Below are 23,164 nucleotides of genomic sequence, written 5' to 3'. Positions count from 1 at the left end.
AAATTCAAATAGGCAAACAGTAAGTTAAAGGTAACTTATTAAGAAATATACAATAATACAAAAATATAATCCCAATGACAGCAAAAATAACTGACTAGCAGAATCAAATTTTGGCCCAGACAACAGACAGTTATGCATACTATAGATAGGTGTCGTCATAAGGAGTGAAGGACATTTAAAAACATAGACTGGAGACAAATGAAGGCGGTTTTTAGAAGAAGGATGTTATTCACAAAGTGTATATTCATTCCACTTTTGGGATATTCATATGGTGAACAGGTTTTTTAGGCTTTTTTATTGGCTTGGACCTGTGGTGCAAACGCACTTCCACTCACCCAAGGGAGTATCCCTGATTTTTGCTGACTTACTGTTTTCTACATCAGCCCCTTTATGCCAGACGACCCCCCAACTGTTGGGAGCAAATTTTTAGGAACATTGCTATGGAAAGAGAGAGCCAGGGAAACCCTCATTCTATGAGGTTTTAGGATCCACGTCATTGTTTCAAAACCTCATGCAACCTTTTGGACCAAAAGTGACAGTGAGAGAAAAGAAATAGGAGCATACATCTTTCAAACCACTTTGAAGTCTCTTTAAAATACTCAGTGATAAGGCACATTCAGTCCTGGGTGTCTCCATATACTTAGCTTGTAGAAGCTATTATACAGCCACAAGAGTGGCTGTATACTATAGCTAGCGTGGATTTCTCACATTCCGCAATGTTAAATTGAAAATACCCCCATGCCATTCTGATGCTTCCCATAAGCTCATTTCAAAACAAAACCTCACAAAACATATAGAACTGAACTCCGAAATACTTGCTTAACAACCCTCTAAATTTTCATGGCGATAAACAAAACAGTCAGAGAGAACAGAGAGTTCAAAGCCTAAAAAAAAAGAAAAAAACCCCAGAGCCCTTTTGGACTTTTTTCTGTCGGAGTTCCCATAATCTGTTGAATTTTCCATATGAGGCCGGCCATCACTGCGGGTATTAGCTCCACCTATCGTGCAAAGGCAAGAATGTTTTTGAAGTCAAGACTAGGGGCGTCAGGCCCCTCCCACTCCCCAGTTCATTCTTGCCTTCGTACGAACAAGTCTGATATTCTATAGCGTAGCTTTAGCTAAGTTTCTGTGTTTTTTGTTGCTGTATTTGTCTGACAGGGTGTGGAGGTATTGTTACTTGTGTGTTTACCGCAGAGCTTGGAAAAGTTACTTTTTTGAACTACAACTCCCATCAGCCCCAGCCAGCATGCACTGGCTGGGGTTGATGGGAGTTGTAGTTCAAAAAAGTAACTTTTCCAAGCTCTGGTTTACCGAGTGTTTCCCTTCCCTCTGTCTTGTATCTAACGTTGTTTTTCCATTCTTGGGGAATTCCCTTGGGGGGGTTCTCCCTTGCCCGGGCCGTTGATTTTCCCAGTCTTTCGTCCAACGGCCATCAGAGAGACCGGGGCTGCGGTTCTCTCTATTCCCAGCGGGAGCTTGCGGCTGCAGCTCCCGGCGTTACTCCCCTCCCGTACCTGGCCGTTTGAGTCAATTCCGTCCCGGGTTCTGCCGCGGCTTCCCTCCTCACGGCAGTACCCTTTTTGGAATATCTCCTTGAGAGCCTGCGACTGCGGCTCTCTTTTGCGGCTTTTATCCGTCGGACTGTCTTGAGCCTCGCTGCCTGGCATTTTCACGCTGCAACGGTCTCTACAGACGGCGGCTGCGGCTGCTTCCTACTGCTGCCTTAGCGGCTGCGGTTTTTTTTTTCCCTAGCCGTTCCCTTATTGGTTTCTGCGCCGCGACTTCGCTTATCGGCCCCGCGGCTGCAGCACGAGCTGCTCTACCTCAGTCCACCATTGCCCCTTCGTCATTGTCCGCCATTTTTGATTGTATTTTCCCGCTCCTGCTCCGGGCGCCATTTTGTTTTGTCCCTTTTCCCTCTCCTGTACTAACAAATAGAGGGCTGCCAGGGCTACCTGTATGTGTGGGGCAGTTAGGACCCTGTATATACAAGGGTTCTTTTACCACGCGGCCATTGCTGCTGCTCCTTACTACTATTTGATCTCTACAACTTCTGTGGCTGTATCTCAAGACTGTGACTGTGATCTACGCTGTCTGCAATCTGCTTCTGTGGCTGTCTCTTCAGGCTGTGGCTGTGCTCTAAACTGCTTGACCTATACACTGCTGTGGCTGTGTGCTGAGACTATTGATATTGTGCACAAGTTGAACTGTACATTCTGCCCCATCCGTGGCCGTGTGCTGAGACTGTGATAATCTGCACAAGTTGAACTGTACATTCTGCCCCCTCTGTGGCCGTGTACCTGACTGCCAGCACAGTACATTCTGCCCCCTCAGTGGCCGTGTACTTAGCCATCTGCCAGTACATTCTACCCCCTGTGTGGTCGTGTGCTGTGCCTGTTCGGGTCTCTACATCCTACCCCCGCTGTGGCCGTGTACTGCACCCATAGTGAATATAAGATGGCGGAACAACCAGACATGTCTCAGACAGCCAAGCCTCAACCATCTAAGGCAACTAAGATTAAGCATGCCAAAGCACTGGCTAAGACTAAACATCTTTCCAGCCACAGCAAAACCAAGCGTCCATGCTATGCTTCTGTCCCGACCCCTACCACAGCAGTCCAGGAACAGCTAACGGATATATTTCATTCCCCTGCTGCTTCCTCTGATGAGGAGGACTTTGCTGGCTTTCCTACACAGCCAACACTTAGCCAGCCTCCTCCCGTATTACCGCCCAGGGCTTATCCTCCGTCACAGTCCACTGAGCCACCTACTCAGGCACAATCATCTGCTTCAACGGGACTGCAGCTGTCTCATGAATTTCTTTCACAACTTCAGGGCATGCTGTCATTTTTCACTCAAACGCAGTCAACACCGCAAGTTCCCGCCATACCTCAACATACTATGGACCAATATATATGTAATGAGACAAATCCTTCCTGTTCCCCAAATCCTTTTGATGTAGCTAGAGGCAGATGTATTGATGACGCTTCGTATGGGGAAGAGTCACTCTTTGCTGATCATGCCGAAGGAGACGAATGGAGTGATTATTTGGAACATGAGGAGGATACATCGTATCGCCTTTTTAATGCCTCAGATTAGCCTCTTGCTCGCAGGGTTGTTAACACCCTTGGTCTGCAAACTGCGCCACCAGCAGCTTCCACTCCAGCTATTAAAGGGGCCAGGGTTCTCAAATCCCCTGCACCAACTGAGCATTACCTTCCGGTGCTGGACCCCATCGCTAAACTGGCTACCGAAGAATGGTCTCATCCATTCCAAACTCGCCACTTCAACAACCTGGCTGACAAACTTTACTCTCTGGCTCCTGACTTTGCCACCAAGCTGGCCGTTCTCGGCGTAGACGAGCCGATTGCTAGCCTAGTTTCGCGATCTCTTTTGCCGCAGGCAGGAGAATCCCAACTAAAGGATGCTACTGAGCGACGATTAGACTTCGCCCTCCGCAAGACTCATGAGGCCTCTGCTTTCTGCATGCGAGCCTCCGCATCAGCTTCCATCTTCTCCAGGGCAGCAATGATGTGGCTGGATGATCTTCTAGAGGACCCTAACCCTGATCCTGTTTCTCTCAGAAGGTCACTGATAAAGCTGCGCAAGACAGCGGCATTTGTAGCTGATGCCACCTTGGATGCCACTCAACTGGAGGCACGAGCCATGACGGCTCAGATAGTCGCTCGACGGACCCTCTGGCTTCGCCACTGGCAAGCTGACTCTACGGTCAGAGTGAATCTGTCTAGGGCACCTTACTGCGGATCTTTGCTCTTCGGTGAGGAAGCTCTAAAAGCAGTGCTGGTTGATCCCAAAGACGCTCACAAACCGGTTTTGGCCACTATCAAGAACGTCGACCACAGGCCTTCCAGGCGATTCCCCTCCTTCCGCACTAACCAGCCCTTTCGAGGAACGCGGCCAGGAGGACGGGGCTGCAACTTCCGATCCTATGACTCCAGTCCCTTCAGGGGAACCTGGAACCGACGTTACAAGGGCAGAGGTCAGTACCAAGGGCGCAGAGGTACTTCATCGTCCTCATATAGGGGAGGGTCTCGCCGGCGCAAACAGTACTAATGCACTACCGGTTGGGGGCAGACTGCTTATGTTCGGAGACGAGTGGCTTCGTCTGACTAAGGTCGCCTGGATCAGGGACCGTTTTTGTTCTGGCTATGCAATAGAGTTTTGGGTGACCCCACCAGACAAATTCCATCTATTCCCTTGTCCCAGGGCGCCGGACAGGCACAGCATCATGCAGTCAGCTATACATCACCTCTTGGACATAGCAGCGATAGAGCCAGTCCCTACAACAGAGAGGTCGGAAGGGGTCTACTCCCTCCTATTTGCTGTGCCCAAACGAGATTTGTCATGGAGGGCGGTATTGGACCTCAAGTTCGTCAACCGTTTTGTAACTTACCGAAGGTTCAAAATGGAATCACTCCACTCCATTACCGAAAGCCTGCAAGAAGGAGACTTCCTGGCCTCTATCGACCTAAAGGAAGCGTATCTCCATGTGCCCATTTGCATAGCCCACAGAAAGTTCCTTCAGTTTGCTTTTGGCCCCCAGCACTTTCAATATAGAGCGATGCCGTTCGGCCTCTCCTCTGCTCCGAGAATATTTACCGAAGTGCTTCTCATCTTAGTGGCTTACCTCCGAATTCAAGGGGTCCACCTCTACCCATATCTGGACGATCTTTTAATACGGGCAAGTTCTGTGGAGTTGGCTCATCGTCATGTAACGCTCACATTCAATGTTTTGCAGGCCTACGGCTGGCTTGTCAACTTCGACAAAAGCCATCTTCAACCGACCCAATGCCTACTACATCTAGGGGCGATGCTGGACACCCTGCAGGCGATGGTGTTTCTGTCCCCAGATCGCATAACTGCCATCACAAACATCGCGAGGTCCTTGATGCAACAAACAACTGCAGACGTCATGCTTTAAGCCAGGGCGCTCGGAATGTTCGTCTCTACCATACATATTGTGCCATGGGCTTGAGCCCACTCTTGCCACCTTCAGTGGGCTTTGTTGCCCTTTCAACAGGACATTGCCAACTCCAATCATCGCACAGTTCCCTTGAACCCCGCACTGCACCTTTCATTCCACTGGTGGACGAGGGTCCAACATCTTTCCAAGGGCACTCCGTTCAGAGAACCTCGCAGGACTGTTGTTACCACGGATGCCAGTCTCATCGGCTGGGGAGCACACTGCAACTCCCAGTACGTTCAGGGGGTTTGGTCCACAGCAGAACAGACTCAGAGCATCAATTGGCTGGAGCTAAAGGCGGTCCACTTGGCTCTACTTCATTTTCAGTCTCTGTTCCTTTTGGACCATGTCCTCATTCGAACGGACAACACGTGTGTAAAATCACATTTGAACAGACAGGTGGGCACCAGGTCCCGTCCTCTGCAGGACCTAGCTTCCCTCATCTTCGTCTGGGCAGAACAACATCTACAATCCCTGAAAGCAGAGCACCTCAGAGGGATTTGGAATGTGACAGCAGACTGGCTCAGCAGACAACAGGTCTTTCCGGGAGAATGGAAGCTTCATCCTACCATATTCCAGCGTCTCCAGCGTCGGTTCGGCGTCTTCTCGATCGACCTGTTTGCTTCCAGTCGCAATTACCAGCTTCCCAGGTACTTTACCCGATACCTGGACACAACAGCGGAAGCAGTGGATGCTCTGTCAATACCGTGGCCAGACGGTCTTCTGTACGCCTTCCCCCCAATACCGCTGTTAGCCAAGACCTTGCGGAAGGCGCGGAGCGAGAGGGCACAGTTGGTTTTGATAGCACCATATTGGCCACGCCGACCGTGGTTCTCGGATCTTCTTGCAGTGTCGGTGATGGATCCTTGGACACTTCCAGTCAGGCCAGATCTTCTATCCCAGGGTCCAGTATGGCATCAGGACCCCACTTGGCTCAATCTAACACCGTGGCTTTTGAACGGGGACATTTGAGGTCGGCTGGCCTGTCTGACGCTGTTATTGATGTTATCTTAGCCTCGAGACGACCATCTACCACCCGTATTTATCAACATACTTGGGTGGCTTTCTCCAAGTGGTGCCGCTCTCACCACTGCGATCCATCCCAGGCCACTATGCATCAGGTGCTACAATATCTTCATAGCGGTTTTATGATGGGACTCAGACCCAACACTCTACGTCGACATGCGTCCACTCTGTCATCCATTCTTTCAGTGTCCTCCACTGGTGCCCCTATTTCCTCACATCCGTTCATTAAACGTTTCCTCAGAGGCACTGCTTTACGTTCACCGGCTGTAGTCCATCATTTTCCCTCATGGAGTCTGTCAAAGGTTCTACGAGCTTTACAACGCCCCCCGTTTGAACCCCTTAGGACTGTGCCTTTACGTCTATTGTCCTTCAAGATCTTGTTCCTGATCGCAATCACTTCTGCCAGACTAGTCTCGGAACTGGGCGCATTGTCTTCGGCCCGCCATCTCTGTGTTTTTCACAAGGACTCTGTTGTGCTGAAAACTGATCCTTCCTTCCGTCCCAAGGTCAATTCAGTTTTCCATTGCAATCAGGACATTGTACTCCCTTCATTTTGCCCGAACCCTACTCATCCTCTAGAGAAGGCTTGGCATTCGTTGGATGTTCGGAGGGCTCTCAAGACCTACCTGTCTAGGACCCAGGAGATTCGACGAACGGAGTCTCTGTTTGTATCCTTTCATCCAAGGTCTATGGGGCATAAAGTAACTAATTGTACGTTATCCCACTGGTTGCGAGCCTGTATTGCTTTAGTTTATGAAGCTCTTCAGCTTCCAGTTCCTGATAGTATCACAGCTCATTCCACCAGGTCAGCGGCTACTTCTGCTGCCTTTGCTACCAACGCCCCTGTTGCTGATATTTGCAGAGCCGCTGTTTGGTCTACTCCACACTCGTTTATAAGGCATTATAAAATAGATCGTTATGCCTCTGCCGCTGCCTCTTTTGGCAGACGAGTGTTGCAACAGGTTCTTAATGACGATTAGCATGTGGGTGGTCCCTCCCTATTATGGGCTGCTTTGGTACATCCCGCAGTGATGGCCGGCCTCATATGGAAAATGGACCATTGGTCTCACCTGAAGGGTGATTTTCATATGAGGACGGCCATCACGACCCTCCCAGTTGGAGGATGCCTAGATATTTTTTTTAACGTGTTATATATTACTGTTACGCTATTTTATTTAAATTTACTAGTGAAGTCAAGATTGCTAGTTCTGTTATATCGCTATGTTGCAGTCACGCTATTATGAATGTTACTATTGTGTTATTTTCCTGCTGGCTGGACTGTTGGCCTTGTTTTTTGTATTTTTAGATATTTATTTTTAGACTCGCTGCAAATGAACTGGAGAGTGGGAGGGGCCTGACGCCCCTAGTCTTGACTTCAAAAACATTCTTGCCTTTGCATGATAGGTGGAGCTAATACCCGCAGTGATGGCCGTCCTCATATGAAAATCACCCTTCAGGTGAGACCAATGGTCCAATTAATTAACAAATCAGCCATGTTCACAGAGTACCTGTCGTCCTATTACTGACCTTGCTCCATACTCTGACCTTCATCTTCTGCAGTTTAAAAGTTTAAAAAATGCCTGGCTAATTCTTAATTAATTTAACAAATTTTGCATTGAACTGAATGATACTGTCGGGCATGCTCAGTAAGAACCAACTGTCAGTGTTCTAAAAGCCAGACTCCCAGCTGCTGGGCTTGGCTAATCACGGGGCCACACCCACACCAGACTTTGATTTCACGTGAGACAGTCATGGCTTCCCCCAAAGAATCGTGGAAAGTGTAGTTTGTGAAGGGTGCTGAGGAAACTCCTATTCCGCTGACAGAGCTCCAGTGGCTAGACTGGTTTAACAGTCAGCCACTCTGATTGAAAGTCTGTGAGTGGAACAGGGCATCTCCTAGCAACTCTCAGCACCCTTCACTAACTACACTTCCCAGTATTCTTAGAGAGAAGCCATGATTGTCCAAAGTGTAATAAAGGTCTGGTGTGAATGTGGCCAGGGACAGCTTTGGTTTAAATTTGGATGGGAGGCTACATGTGTCTGCTGTAGAATAAAAAGGTAGAGGAAACGCTGAAAAGCAACAATACTATTCACAATGTTTTCCTTTTGGAAAAGAAAGGGTCTTCCCCTCTGCCCAGTGGCCACCCATCCAATCTCCTCCCTTCCCTCCCTCCCCCTCTCCCAGGTCAGTGTTGGACTACGACCTGGGAGACCAGGGTTCAAATCCCCACACAGCTATGAAGCTGACTGGGTGACCTTGGGCCAGTCACTGCCTCTCAGCCTCAGAGGAAGGCAATGGTAAAACCACCTCTGAATACCGCTTACGACGAAAAATATTCATAGGGTTGCCATAAGTCGGGATCGACTTGAAGGCAGTCCATTTCCATTTTCAATCATGATTGCACAGAAATAAATCCCATTGAACTCAAAAAGTATGCAACTGATCAAACCCACCCTCCGTTCTCCTCCCACCTATCCCCCCCTCTTGCCCCTCCCCTCCCCCTTCCTTTGCCCCTCCATTCCCATCCCCGTCCAATTGCTTGCTTCCCCCTCCTCCTCCTCCCCATGGTCAGTTTTACCTATCTTCAGCATGATTGCACGGGAGTAAATGCCATTGAACTCTATAAGCATGCAAATGATCAAACCTGTCCAAATAATAGAAAGAAGACGTGTGCTGTGCTGATCTTGTTTTAGCAGGGAGGAAGCAATGTTATTAAGACAGTTGATATAGTTCAGTTGGTCACTTTAAATATGTCATTTACTTTGCAATTTTAGTGACATTTCCTATAGGAAATCATTTTCTTTTGTTTCGATTTCTGTGAATATGTGAAGTACAGCAACACTTTGCAAAATTTACACTCAAAAACTCCAAAAATAATTGTGGAATAATGGCACTGATGTCTGCAGAATAGTCTCTAGTGGACATCAGGAGTTTCTCAGTTTGCACAAGATAAAATAGTGGGAGGTGAAATATATTCTAGCAAAATGCTAGGTGTGCTCTATATTTTTAATTGACTGTGCCCACCTTGCCTTAAATGAAGTCGTTAAACATAGCAGGCTGAAAACATGCATCCTTTTCCCCCCCACAGCTAAGAGTCATTACTGAAGTAGCAACATATTGTAATCAGTCTGATTTTACATCAAACTGCAGTTTCAGAGTCAACTGTTAATGTACCCAAAATAGAAACAGAACATAACCTCCAATTTGAAATGCAAAAGGCTGTCTTCACCATCATATGACGTTGACCAATAAAAAGCCTTTGAAATTAATGAAAATAAATTTGACACAGATTTCTAGGATGGATAATGAGGAAAATAAAATTTTCTAGATTAGATTCTCTGTAGAAACATTAGTAACACAGGAAAGAAGCAAAGTAAGAACACCAACAAACATACAAAAATGTAATTCTCTATCTTTGGAGATGGCAGGTGTTGCCACCACTCACCATATGCTCAGAGGCACATGTTGCCAAATTCTTCCATGCTACACAGGAAGTGGATTGGACTGTGAAAGACCAACCCAAATTGTGTTTGCATTTTGACAACTTTGTAGGGCAGTACAATATCTCTGAGAGGAGTTCAGGTCTCCTGCTCCCCTGGTGCATTCACTTTGGCGGCCCAATTTCCCTGCTTTTTAAAGTTTGATAGAAATATCTGTTGGCTATAGGGACATTCTTAAACTGCAAGGTTTTTTTGCCTATTAGTGAATTTTAAATATTCATTTAAACAAAGATGAAGAGAATGAAAAACATATTAGAATATTTATTTGTTTATTAAGAAATGTATATGCTGTCCTCTGCCAAAAGCTACATGGCAGTTTACAGAAACATAATCATACAGCTTAACAGTAATTACTTGTTTTTTGCAACAAAAAAGCTTTCTTTAGGTACATGCATAGTAAAAGACAGAGAAAAGAAATGGTGGTTCATCTACTCAGTGAGGATGGCAAAATGATAACAGATGACAAAGAAAAGGCAGAAGTGTTCAGTTCCTACTTTGGCTCAGTCTTCTCCCAAACGAGGGTCTATGATCGTCCTGGCAAATGTGAACTACAAGTTAAAGGGGCAGGATTACAGCTTGAGAATGATAGACAAATGGACAAGGAATATCTAATTACTTTGAATGAGTTCAAATCTCCAGGGCCTGATGAACTGCATCCTAGAGTAAAGAAGGAACTGGCAGAAGAACTCTCAGAACCACCGTCTTTTATCTTTGCGTAATCATGGAGGATGGGTGAAGTGCCAAACGATTGGAAATGAGCTAATGTTATCCCTATCTTCAAAAAGGGCAAGAAGGAGGAAAATCCTAGAGCAGATTATAAAGTGGTCAGTCTGTAAGCACCTGGAAAACAGTGCATTGATTACTAGAAGCCAACATGGATTTGTCAAGAACAAATCCTACCAGACTCACCTCATGTTTTGATCGGGTAACCTCCCTGGTAGACTGTGGGAATGCTGTGGGTATATCTCAACTTCAGCAAAGCTTTTGACAAACTGCTCCTTGATACTCTGATTAGCAGGCTAGCTAAATGTGGGCTGGATGGAACAATTATCAGGTGGATCCATAGATGGCTGCAGAATTGTACTCGAGTGCTTATCAATGGTTCCTTCTCAAACTGGGGGGAGGTAACAAGTAAGGTACCACAGGGCTCCGTCCTGAGCCCACTGCTCTTCAACATTTTTTCAGACACTTGAATGAGGAGGTGCAGGAAATGCTTATCAAATTTGCAGATGATAGAAAATTGGGAGGGACAGCTAATATCCTGGAAGACAGAAACAACATTGAAAGTAATCTTGATAGACTAGAACATTGAGCTGAAAACAACAGAATGAACTTTAACAGGGATAAGTGCAAAGTTCTACACTTAGGAAAAAGAAACCAAATGCACAGTTATAAGATGAGGGATACTTGGCTCAGCAATGCTACATGCGAGAAGGATCTTGGGATTGCTGTTGATCACAAGCTAAATATGAGCCAACAGTACAGTATGGCTACAAAAAAGGCAAATGGTATTTTAGGCTGCATTAGCAGAAGTATAGTTTCCAAATCATGTGAAGTACTAGTTTCCCTCTATTCGGCACTGCTTAGGCCTCATCTTGAGTAGTGCATCCAGTTCTGGACACTGCACTTTTAGAAGGATGCAGACAAACTGGAACAGGTTCAGAGGAAGGCAACAAGGATGTTCAGGACTGGAAACAAAGTCCTATTGTTATTGTTACAAAAATACTAAAAACACTATAAAACAGCATAAAAATGGACATTAAAATTATTAAAGCAAAATGTCTTTAAAAACATTTTTTAAAAAAGCGTTAAAAACATCTTAAAAAGCAATTCAAACACAGACTGGGATAAGGTCTGTACTTAAAAGGCTTGTTGAAAGAGGAAGGTCTTCAGTAGGCACCTGTCTAATATTTAAGGGGAGGGAATTCCAAAGGGTAGGTGCCACTACATGAAAGGTCCGCTTCCTATATTGTGCGGAACAGATCTCCTGATAAGATGGTATCTGCAGGAGGCCCTCACCTGCAGAGCGTAGTGATCAACTGGGTATATAAGGGGTAAGATGATCTTTCAGATATCCTGGTCTTAAGCTGTATAGCGCTTTGTACACCAAAACCAAAACATTGAACTCCTGTGAGGAGAAACTGAAAGAAGTGCACATGTTTAGCCTTGAGAAGAGAAGACTGAGGGGAGATATGATAACACTCTTCAAGTATTTGAAAGGTTGTCGCAGAGAGGAGGGCCAGGATCTCTTCGCGATCATCCCAGAGTACAGGACACAGAATAATGGACTCAAGTTACAGGAAGCCAGATTTCATGAGGAACATGAGGAAAAACTTCCTAATTGTTAGAACAGTAAGACAATGGAACCAATTACCTAGGGAGGTGGTGGGCTCTCCATCACTGGAGGCATTCAAGAGGCAGCTGGACAGCCACTTGTCAGGTATGCTTTAACTTGGATTCCTGCACTGAGCAGTGGGTTGGACTCAATTGCCTTATAGGCCCCTTCCAACTGTACTATTCTCTGAGTCTCTGATATGAAATTAAGAGCTTCCCCCATCCCAAGGGTATTCAGGGCCCCAGGGGTTCTCTTGCCCTCAAAAAATATCTGATGAGGCTTTCACTCAAATGAGTTGAGAGCCCTTCTCATTCTTAAAGGCCTTTGAAGTCTGTTTGTTTATTGCTTCCTGTTAATTCTTGTATCAGGTGTGTAAGTAGTCTCTCCCTTCACTTAACCATTTCCCTCCTTGATTCGCCACTGGGATGTCTAGCCCTCGTACTGCTGCCTTTGCCTTCCATGGTGTGTCCTAAGTCATTGTGGCAATGCTTGCCCACATCCTAGTTCTTTACTCTTTTCATTTTTCCAGTTCTGGACACCACACTTTAAAAAGGATTCAGAGAAACTGGAACAGGTTCAGAGGAGGGCAACGAGGATGATCAGGGGACTGGAAACAAAGCCCTATGAGGAGAAACTGAAAGAACTGGGCGTGTTTGGCTTTGAGAAAAGAAGACAGATGGGAGATATGATTGCACTCTTCAAGTATTTGAAAATATATGAATAGAAGCATTGTCATCAAACTATACAAAAATGACTTCAATTATAATTGCCCTCATTCAAAAGTCTGCTAGAAGAGGTACATTTTCACCTGTTTCCTAACAAAAAACAATGATGTCACTAGGCACACCTCAGTAATGAGAATATTCTACAGGCGTGGAGCCACCACTGCAAAGGCTCTTCCTCAGACCCAAATCCTACACATGCAATCCTGCACAGGGACCAGTTGGGCATCATCCACTGATCTTAAGACATAAGCAAGTTGATATCCTTTTAGATAATTGGGACGCAGTGTTTCAGGGCTTTAAACATAAGTATAATCACCTTGATTTGGGCCTGGATCACAAATGACAACCAGTGAAGTTCCTCTAAAATGGGAGCTATATGTACGTACATGGGCTGCTGGTCCCATAAGCACTATGGCTGCCACATTTTTCACTAATTGCGATTTCGGAACTATCTTCAAGGGCAGCCCAATGTAGAGCACATTACAGTGGTCCAGCTTGGAGGTTACCAGAGCATGGACTATCATTTTTCAGGAATGGCTTTAGCGGTCACCAGATGAAGCCAGGCATAGGCACTTGTTGCCAACAAGGCTGCCTGGGCCTCAAATGACAGTGATGGTTCAAGGAGCACCCCCAAACTACACACCTGCTCCTTTAAGGGGAGCACAACCTTGTCAAGAACAGGCTGTTTTGCCAACCTCCAGGCATGGAACCTCCCACCTACAGGACCTCCATCTTCTCTGGATTCAGCTTCAAATTGTTGGCCCGCATCCGGCCCCTTACTGCCTCAAGACAGCCAACTTAGGACTTGCACAGATGGAACCCAAAGAGCTGGATGTCATCAGCATTTGAATGACACTTTGCTTTAAATCTCCAGATTATTACACTCACCGGCTTCATATAGGAATTAAACAGCGTGGATGGCAAGATAGATTCCTGTGGGACCCTGTAATATAATTTCCATGGGGCCGAGCGGAAGTCACCCAGTGTTGTTCTCTGGAATGTCCCTTGGAAATAATGGTCAATGGTATCAAAAGGCTCTGAAAAGTCGAGGAGTCTTAATAGAGTCGCAGTTCCAACAAAGCAACCTGCCCCTAGTCATTAACTGGAGGAGCCAAGGCCTATTTGGCCCCAAAACCAGGCCTGAAACCAGGTCCAAGCAGGCCTGAAACAGCCCCACCATCACCTTTTCAAGGCCGTAGCCTAGAAAGGAAATACATATACATATCACTGAAATATTTCCATCATAATGGGTCTTGGCTGTGATCTGGCTAGCCCCTTCTATTTTACCAAGTATTTCTGTGTGCAGTAGGGTTTGTTTTAGTTTTCTAACCAACATAAAATTGCTTTTTAAAGGTGGTAGTGTGAAATTAAAAGTGACTCCTGGTGTGTCGTAGTGGACAGCTTGATGTTCACAAAAAGAACTGGAGGAAAATCAGATCTTTCACATGTTAACATTCAGATTATAGCTTCTGTTTAAAAGAAATCAGTTATACACTTTCAGGCTTTCTTGGCACCAGGATAGACAAATATTGGAAGCTTTCCCCAACAGAGTCTGCCAGTTTTAGAGCTGGATATCTTGTTTCTCTCAGTTAATCTGCATATCGTAGGATAAGACAAATCTTGATGAAAGGAAATTCAGTCTTCAAAGGTTTTCATGGTTTCTTACATCTTTCTTTCACATCTTGTTTAATTGCTGGTAGTGTTTTATATTCATTAGAGATAAAAGATAATTTATAGTAACATTTTCACCAACTTCCTTACTTCTTTAGCTGTAGGATACAATTACTAGGCACCAGTTGTTGTGCGTCTCCTATCTGCTTGCTCCCCTCTCTTCTTCCGCTACTTCTTGATTGGACTTGAAAAATAGAATCCTTGTTTCCTTTTTGCCTGGCTTGCTGCTGATCATTCTACATAAACTTTAGCAGATATTCTCTCTTATTTCCACTTATTTCTTCAGAGTATCAAGAAACTGGTGATTTTGGCTTCCTACCCGCATCCCTTTTGTTCACTTCAGCCTAATACCTTGGCTGCCTGAGTTTTTGGAATGAGCGTGAAGCTCTGTGCTGGATCACTGAGCACTGAGGAGAGTGTTGAACAGAATCTCTGTGGGAAATGGCTTAGTGGGCTGTCAAGTGCCTATCACCAGTCTCTTCACCATCTAACTACAAAAAGCGCTTTCTGTTCAAGATCTTAAAAGCCTTTTTTCTTTACAGGTTAGTTTTATCACACAGGTTTACCAGATAGGAAAATAGAGCATTCACCTGTATTTCTTGAATGCCTCAGAGTTCTGTGTGTGTTGTTGTTTTAAATAAATAAATACATTTCTGTTTTCTGAGAACAATTAATGTTAAATTATCTATTTCTTGATTATAAACAATATTTGTTCTATATTGATAGTCAAACATACATATTTGATATTGTGTTTTATTTTTAAAAAATTAACAAAACAAAAAACTACTTTATAAGAGGCATTATATACAGTAATAAGAATATTTTTAGGGGGTGTGTGTGTGTGTGTGTGAGAGAGAGAGAGAGAGAGAGAGAGTGCGCACTCATACGTATTAATTTTATAAAACCTAATAGAGGACATATCTTTTTTTATATTGAGCTTTTCCAGTATTCATTTTATATAAATGAATGTTATACAGATCATAAATATTTCAGGGCCATTGAGATGTGCATTGCTAGGCAAGCATATTAAGCTATACATTACCCATTATTACAAGACTCTTTTATGAAAAGAGCAGTACTGTACTTTGATTCAGTTCAAATTAATGAAGCCAAGTACTTAACAAAATTTTGCAGTATCTGAATAATGTTTAGGCTTATGCTCATTATTTAAGCCACTTGCTTGGAGGCTTATTAAACAAAATCAGCTGCACATAAAAGCAGTGTTGCAATTTTTAATGTTTACATGGCATTCTGTTCATTGCTTCACAATTTAAACAAAAAACGTTTTCAAAAATTGACAGTGTACATAAAATATTCCAAATTATTTGTTTACATTGAAATATCTAGTGGAATTGGTTTACATGTTTTATTTGTTTGTTTTAAAATGTTATAGACCGCTTCTTAAAGTGCTCCAGGTAGTGAATAGTATGACTTACTTGAGTGATCAAGCTATTCTTTACTAGGACAAAATACCCAAACGCATTAACTGGAGTGTGTTGGTAAGGGTCAAACTAGATGTGACAGGGCAGCCATGTAGTTGCCTGCCCTGGTTTCAGATAAAGTCGGAGTGGAGTAATCTAGTCCATACACCAAAAGATGAATGCAGGTGATGGAAGTAGAAGCCACCTTCTAACCGGCCTTACCTTTCTACACTCAGCTGCTTTAAGCAGTTTTCCTTATACCAGCTCTGATACCAGAAGTAAGCCAGGCAAGAGGAAAAATTAAAAGCATCAGAACACAGTGAAAAAAGGTGGGAGAGGGAGTTGGTTTTGCCTCCCTCCCCTTGACCCTCCTGTTTGTTTGAAGGGTAGATCTCATTCCCACTTTGGGGTAGATGCACATGCATGTCCTCTCATGTCTAGTTTGGCCCTTAATATATTATACAGTCTCCTAATTGATCATAACTATCAATTAGGGAGTCACATCAAAATAAGGTAGTGGTTTCTACATACTCAGGGTATGCAGAACTATCTACATTTGCATGTGAAAACAAAAAACAAAATTAAAACCTCAGTGGCCCAATAAGGACCTGTGAGCTTCTAGGGCTTATGGAACGTTGATGCCAGTTGAGCCTATAGAGACTGAAATTCTAAAGTGTATGAAATCCTTATCTGTGATAGAATTTCCTGGTTCCTTTAGAATATTTTTTTCCTTCTGGGGTGGACGTGAGAAGGCTGAATTTCCCTTCCCATTTTCAGGAGCTGTTCTTTGCTTGCAAAAGGTAAAAGAGAAATCTGCTCATTTGGGGAATGGGAGAATTCCTGCAAAGCATCAGGTGAGATGAAGGTCTGAAAAAAACTGGCCCAGTTCTGGAGAAGGCAATGAGAAAATCCAGAATTTAAGCATGGATGTGACTGGGCTGCAAGTTTCTTCCCAGAAATAGAAGGTAGCAGCAAAGAGAGGGCTTCATGCTCATTATAACTTAAGTCTTATTTCATGTGAAATGTTGTTTATTTTTTAAACATTTAAAAGTACAAAACAGCTGTATGCAAGTCAGTGGAGCCTAAGGCATCTACGGGCAATTTTAAGAATGGGTTTTGGGTTGGGATGCGGAACCTCAGGGCACAATGTAAGTAGAGTGACCTTTGCTGAAACCTGAATGATTGGAGAGGGGAGGGAGTTGGCTGGAAATCCAAACCAGGCTCCACCCTACCTCTAATTGGCAATATTAACAATGGAATACATGGTAGAGCTGTAATAAGCCGCTCTCAACTGCAATATAGGGTTGAGAGACTGTGTTAGCATTGAATTTCATAGAATGTTGAGTGTTAGTTTAAACAACAAAGGAAAATGGAGAAGGAATAGAATGGATTAACCTAAAGCTCCTAACAGTTTAGCTTTGTTAATGGAGTTTAACTGGTACCTATCAGAGTTTGCTTCCCCTTCCTCTTCTCTCCCCTCATTTGAGTATCAGGAGGAATGACTTTCTCAGACGTTACATGTTAGTATCCAAGAGGTGGGAAGATTTCTGCCATAAGGTTAAAAAAACTTTCTCGGCATTATACAGGAACGTTTCAGTAGAAGGAGGGAAAGCACCGTTTCTGCCTTCCCACTCCTCATCCCAGTATTTAGCAATAAAGGGCTCAGGCAGTCATTGTCAGCTCCAAGCCTGAGCCCTGTTGCACTATGTCAGACAGAAGGGAGACATCTCAGGAGGGTAGAAAAGCAAATTAGTTGTAATTTCCTCCAGCCCTATCCCAACATCCGTGCAAGGCTTCTGTTCAGTTTAGCTAGAGTCCTCAGCATTCTTGTTAGATATTGGGGATGCACTGCAACAGTTGCATGTCCCCACTTTTATATTATTCTGCTAAGAAAAGAGTGCCATAGTGAGGCTCCAGCCAAAATTCATTTTCTAGAGCATCAATGCAGCACCAATTTTGAGGGTTTCACTAAGAAGAGCATCTAAAGTGTGTTATAGTAACTATATACTACAAAACCTGGCATCTGAAGCTGTATGGGTATAAAACTAATCTGGCAATCAATTCAACAAGATATGGTGGTTTGGAGGGGGGAAAGTGGCTTGATGAAGAAGCTTCTTTCAAAGTGTTCAGGTTGAACTATGTTTTTTTCCCTTGTAAACTAAAACTGCTGCACTTAGATGGTGTATCCATCTTCCAGTAATTGTTTTAGATATGCACACCAGTGCAGTTTGAATTTCTTCGTTTGTAAGACATCCCTGGGAAACTCAGCATTTGCATTTCCTTTGCTTTAAATTAACCTCATAAGCGGAGTTTAACCGTCGCCTATCTGAGTTTCCTTCCCCTTCCTCCTCTGCCCCTTCATTTGAGAATCAGGAAGTATGACCTTCTCAGAGGTTAAGAGTGGTGGTAGTCTGTGAATAGTTAGGTAATTATTTACAGTTATCCACAAGCAAAGATTATTTTTATATGTATAATGCATGCAGTGTGCCATATAGTGCCACTACTATATTTGTTATTTTGATACTTCTCACCTTTGTTCTTTAGAAAACGTAGCATTCATATTTGGCACACTTCAGAATAAGTCAGTATGCCTTTAGCTCCGCAGGGTCTGGAGTGTAAGAGCAGAGTTACTGGGTTAGCTTAAAATTTTACCTAGCCTAGAATCTTTTTTCTGACTGTAGCCAATGCAACATGGTCTGGAGGAATGGTATAAAGAACAAAAAGTGATAATACACTGTTCCGTTCTTGTCACTCTGTTTCATTCTAAGCTTTTATGTTGTGTTCCAGGAAGCAACTGATAAACTTATTCTCTGTAGAATACACTGATCTTTTTTGAATCTGGTAAAACTTTGGACACCATTAGTATGTCACATTCCTGGTTCTGCCATGTCTTTTTATTACATCTGAACTAGGCCTAAGACTCAATCCATATATGCACATTGTGGGGATGGATGGATCACTCTATTTCCATTGTGTCAATTTGTTTATTACTTTCCTGCATTAATCTGAAGACTTTTTTTTTTAAAAAAGTACAAAAATGTCTATTTAAATATATCTTTTTAATATGTGGTGTTTTTTCCAAAATACATATTTAAATAAGTATGGTATTCCAATATACCCATTTCAAAATGTATTTTATCCTTTCTTATTTATTTTGATATGATTTTGAGCCGAGAACCATAGTGCAAAATTTGGAGAAGTACAAAATCCAAAAGACAATTACATTCCAATACATATATTAGTCTGGGAGGTACAAATTAGGCCAGTTTGCTTAAATGAAATTGTTCTCCATCCTTAGTACATTGTGATATGGTAGCTATTTGAAAAAGCAGCTATGTGGAGGTCCCTGGGTTGTTGTAGCAATTCTCAGCATGCCTATTTGAACCAGAGGAGTTGTGTTTTGTTGTGTGTGTTGAAAGCATTTTTACCCCACTCTTATCTGAAAAGGCTGCTAAAACAGCTTACAAAAATTAGTAGTAAGATGGTCACTGCCTTCAGGCTTACAGTCCAAAAGACATAACACACAAGAAAAAAGAAAAGGGGGGGAAAGCAAGCTCAGGTGCCAGTTCTTAGAGCTGCGGTTCTTATAATGACCAGCTGGAATGGAAACAGTTTAGGTAGTTTGATGGAATGGCTATCACTAAGTGACAGTTGAGGAAGGCCAAAGGCAGCTGATTTCTCAACAAAGGTTTCACTTCCCTTCTTCTTTTCAGCAGCCTGTTGGTGTTGCTCTGGTGAAAATTGTTAACACCTTGTAGGAGACCCCTTTCACACAAATGACTTGCACTGAGGAGCTACATCCACACAATTCCAAAAGCTGCCACGTTGACTGTGTCCATATGAATGAATCCAATATGTTTGAGAAATAGGGCTGATTCACACATGTATGTTTGTTACTTGTTAACTGCAGCAGCCCTGTAAACAAGCCTACAAAAGTTACTAGTCAGCAAAAATGCTTACAACGCTGCCAGGAGCTGGGAGCTTACATTTCAGAGCTAGTTGCAGATGGAGGTTGCGGTCTTCTTCATCTGCGGCTAGCATGAAAACCAAGCAAGTTGATGATGGAAGGACAGAGTAGTCTGTCCCCCTTCTGTTAGCCTATTCATCTGCATGGACTCCCAGGTTACCTATGGCTACCAGGCAAGTTATTAAATGTGAAGCTGAGCTATACATTGTAGTGGCTTTCTTTTGTGAATGTCATTACAGGTTGGGGGCATAATAATAATAATAATAGTAGGTAATAGTTGTTTTTGAGAAATTATCACACATAATTTGAAATGCAGTGGAGGGGGTGTCTTTCTCTCTAAACTGTGCCTGTACCCCAAATATAGGGTTTTATATCATTAGAGTTTCAACTGTGAATAATCAGCTAATAAGACATCAAGTGACATACTTGCGTATACTGATTCATAGTTGCTTAAATCACATTTAATATTATTAAAAGAGTTAAAGTGTCTATAGTTCTGCGGTTTCATATTTATTCTTCAGGTGATACATTGCTATTTAAAGCAGTATTTATGACTGCTCATGCCTAGTGTCAGTAGGCTTGATACACTATTCCGGATGATGGTCAGGAAGCTGCCTTCTTTCATGGGTGGGTGAGGATACATTTACAAACAGATGTTGTTGAGTACTTGTCAGACTGCACACTGAGGAGAGCACTGGTCAGTTGTATCGCATCTAACTGGATGACCAAATACATGAGTAAAAATGTTGAGGTACATTGGTCTAATTAATCAGTTGGCACTAAGCTTTTTTCTCTAAAGCTTCAGTATTAGATGTTAAACACAGTGTTGTATCTTTTCCCCATGTTTTAGCTTTGAAAAATTAGATGCTATTCAGAAAGAAAATTAGATTCAGTTAGATGTTTACAAAGAAGAACAGTGAGTATCTTTGGACTGATTTTGAAAGATGCATGAACTCAGTGCTGTTTGCTTCTTACGATACAGATAAACTTAAGCAGGAAATATCACAGAGCAATGCCATTGACCCTCTGAAATCCAAACTTCTGCAAAAGAAGTTATTAGCATAGCTTTTCTAAGTAAATGAACTGAAATATAAGCAGCATGCAGATGTTTATCTCTGTGAAGCAGGGGCTCCGGTTCACCTGCCTCATTGCCAGGCCCATCTGATGTCCACATATTGGAATGTCATGTTTAGGTCAGGGCCGCTGCACATAAACCCCAACACATGCATAGTTGAAATGCATAATCTGTAAACAACAGTTTTGTGACCGTGCTTTTCAGACACGCATTGGACTCTGCTTGTACAGACCCCTATGCAAACATGATGGGCCAATGTACAAATATTGTAGGTGGGCCAGAAGCTGGAGAGTGCAACTCTAATTCCCTCCTGAAGACATTGTTTTGGTCTGCATAGGGATATGCCAATATGTTATTAATGTATGTCATATGATATTGTGCTGAACAGTTGGTGGGTGCAAAGAGAAAACTGTTAAAAGGGAAAATAGGTCAATAATAGCTTAATGGTAATTTTAAAAAGTAACTTTATCAAAATTAAAACCTTTGGGCATTTTTATTGATAACTCAGATAGACACAAGTTGCATTTATTTCAGTGAAGGTACTTTTCTCCTTCATTTTGTTGCAAAATGAGAAATATTTCTGAAATACACCAGTCATTTATGATACCCCAGGCAACCTGCGACAGTGATGTTTTGTTTGCTTTTAAAACATCATTGTCATCTCTCTTGGGGATAATAAAGACAGAATAGCATCCCAATTCCAAAGAGAGGAGATCCCAGGGAATGCAGTAATTATCGAACTATTGCCTTAATATCCCATGCAAGTAAAGTAATGCTGAAGATTCTACAACAAAGGCTCTTACCATATATGGAGCAAGAAATGCCAGATGTCCAAGCTGGATTTAGAAAGGGAAGCAGCACCAGAGATCATATCACAAACATATGTTGGATTATGGAACGGACCAAGGAATTTGGACTAAATGGACCATTGGCCCGAACCAGCAGGCTCTTCTTTTGTTCTGATGTTCACTCTTTGTACTTAAAACCATTTGAATATTTGGTATGACCTGTGTCTCAAAAATGACAAATGGCGTTTTCTTGTTCCAAGTATTGCCAAACAAGAAAAACAAATGATTGGTACACAGAAATGGCAAGATCTTGTGTAAGTGAGCCCAGGCATAAGCCTTATGATTTGAATAAAATACTGTTGCGTCATTTATAAAGATCCTGCACATTGTAGCATATGCCTGCATCTAGTCTTGTAGATGGAGTAATCCAAACAGTACTTTTAAAACCAGTGCGTTTGGTGTGTTTTTTAAAATAGCTCTAAAGCTGTCAGGACCTCTCAAAATAATGTGACCAGTACTAAACAAAGAGCCTGTGCTCCCTGCCAAATTCTTTTAAGTAAATGCTTGATAAAGTTAGATGCCAACCTTGTACTGGACTGAAGCCAACACTTTAGAAGGCTTGAGTTGCTACGGCAGAACTGAAAAAGTATGGCACTCAGTTGTTTGTAGGCTGGTGCTTAGTTCAAGTTTAATCTGCACGTTGATTTCAAACATAATTTTTCACTCAAAAAAAGTCTCAAAGAACCAGATTAGAAGGGAATTGGAGCTGGGAAAATATCATTAAACTGGGTCTGCTTAAAGTGAGAAGTCTGGATTTCCAGAGAGGAGCTTCTGATAGAAATAAGGTCATTCCAACATGTAAGCCGAAAGAAACAGCATTATCTTCAAAATGAAGCAGAGATACTTCGCACAGATGGAAATAGCTGTGTTTTGTATATGTCATGTTGTGAAGCTGTAATTGAATTAACGCCATATTTTTCAGCAGTTCTAAGAACAAACTTAGATTGATCGACACCAGTTGCCCATTGGTTTATGTTTCTGAATTCACTCGCACAATATAACATATTTTCTCCTTCTCACTTTGGCAAAGAACAGCTTTCATAACCAAGAAGAAAATTAAGAGCAGGTGTAAGCATATTTGCAGTGACACAGAAATTAAAACGTTATTTCAAATATTATTTCTCTCCCCTCCCGCCTTAATTCTTCACAGAGACTGGATTCAGCTTGGCCATAATTATTCAGCATAATCCATAGTTCCAAAAAGAAATGCTGTCCCTAACAAAGATTAGCAGGCTTTGAAACAGTTCTTACCTTTATCTTCTTGGTTGTTTTTCTATATCTAAGATGAAACAGGAGATCAGTGTGACTGCTGAAGATATACTCAGCAGCCTCTGTATATTTTTCTTTGACTGTGAAATATAAATAAAGCTTAGGATTCTGTCTGCACATACACTATCTAAGGCGGCAACCCTAACCCCACTTCCCTGGGAGTAAGCCCCACTGAATTCAGTAGGACTTATGTCTGAGTAGGCTTGGTTAGGATTGTGTTATTAATTGTTAGATGAATATATATGCTTTCAACACAATTACTTTATATATATATATATATTTCTGAATAATCAGTGTAATGGTGCTCTTTAACAACTCCCATTTTTCAACATTTTAATGATG

General features: G+C 42.8%; 1 protein-coding gene across 7 annotated transcripts in view; it reads left to right on the top strand.

Annotated features, from left to right (window-relative positions):
* The window catches only part of STAU2 (staufen double-stranded RNA binding protein 2), a 248,775-nt gene that overhangs the window by 132,547 nt on the left and 93,064 nt on the right, over window positions 1–23,164 (top strand). The window lies entirely within an intron of this gene.

This window comes from Rhineura floridana, chromosome 1 (genome assembly GCF_030035675.1).
Source record: "Rhineura floridana isolate rRhiFlo1 chromosome 1, rRhiFlo1.hap2, whole genome shotgun sequence".
Classification (NCBI taxonomy): Eukaryota; Metazoa; Chordata; class Lepidosauria; order Squamata; family Rhineuridae; genus Rhineura; species Rhineura floridana.
The sequence above is the reverse complement of the archived record's forward strand: the minus strand, read 5'-3'. Positions and strand labels throughout refer to the sequence as shown.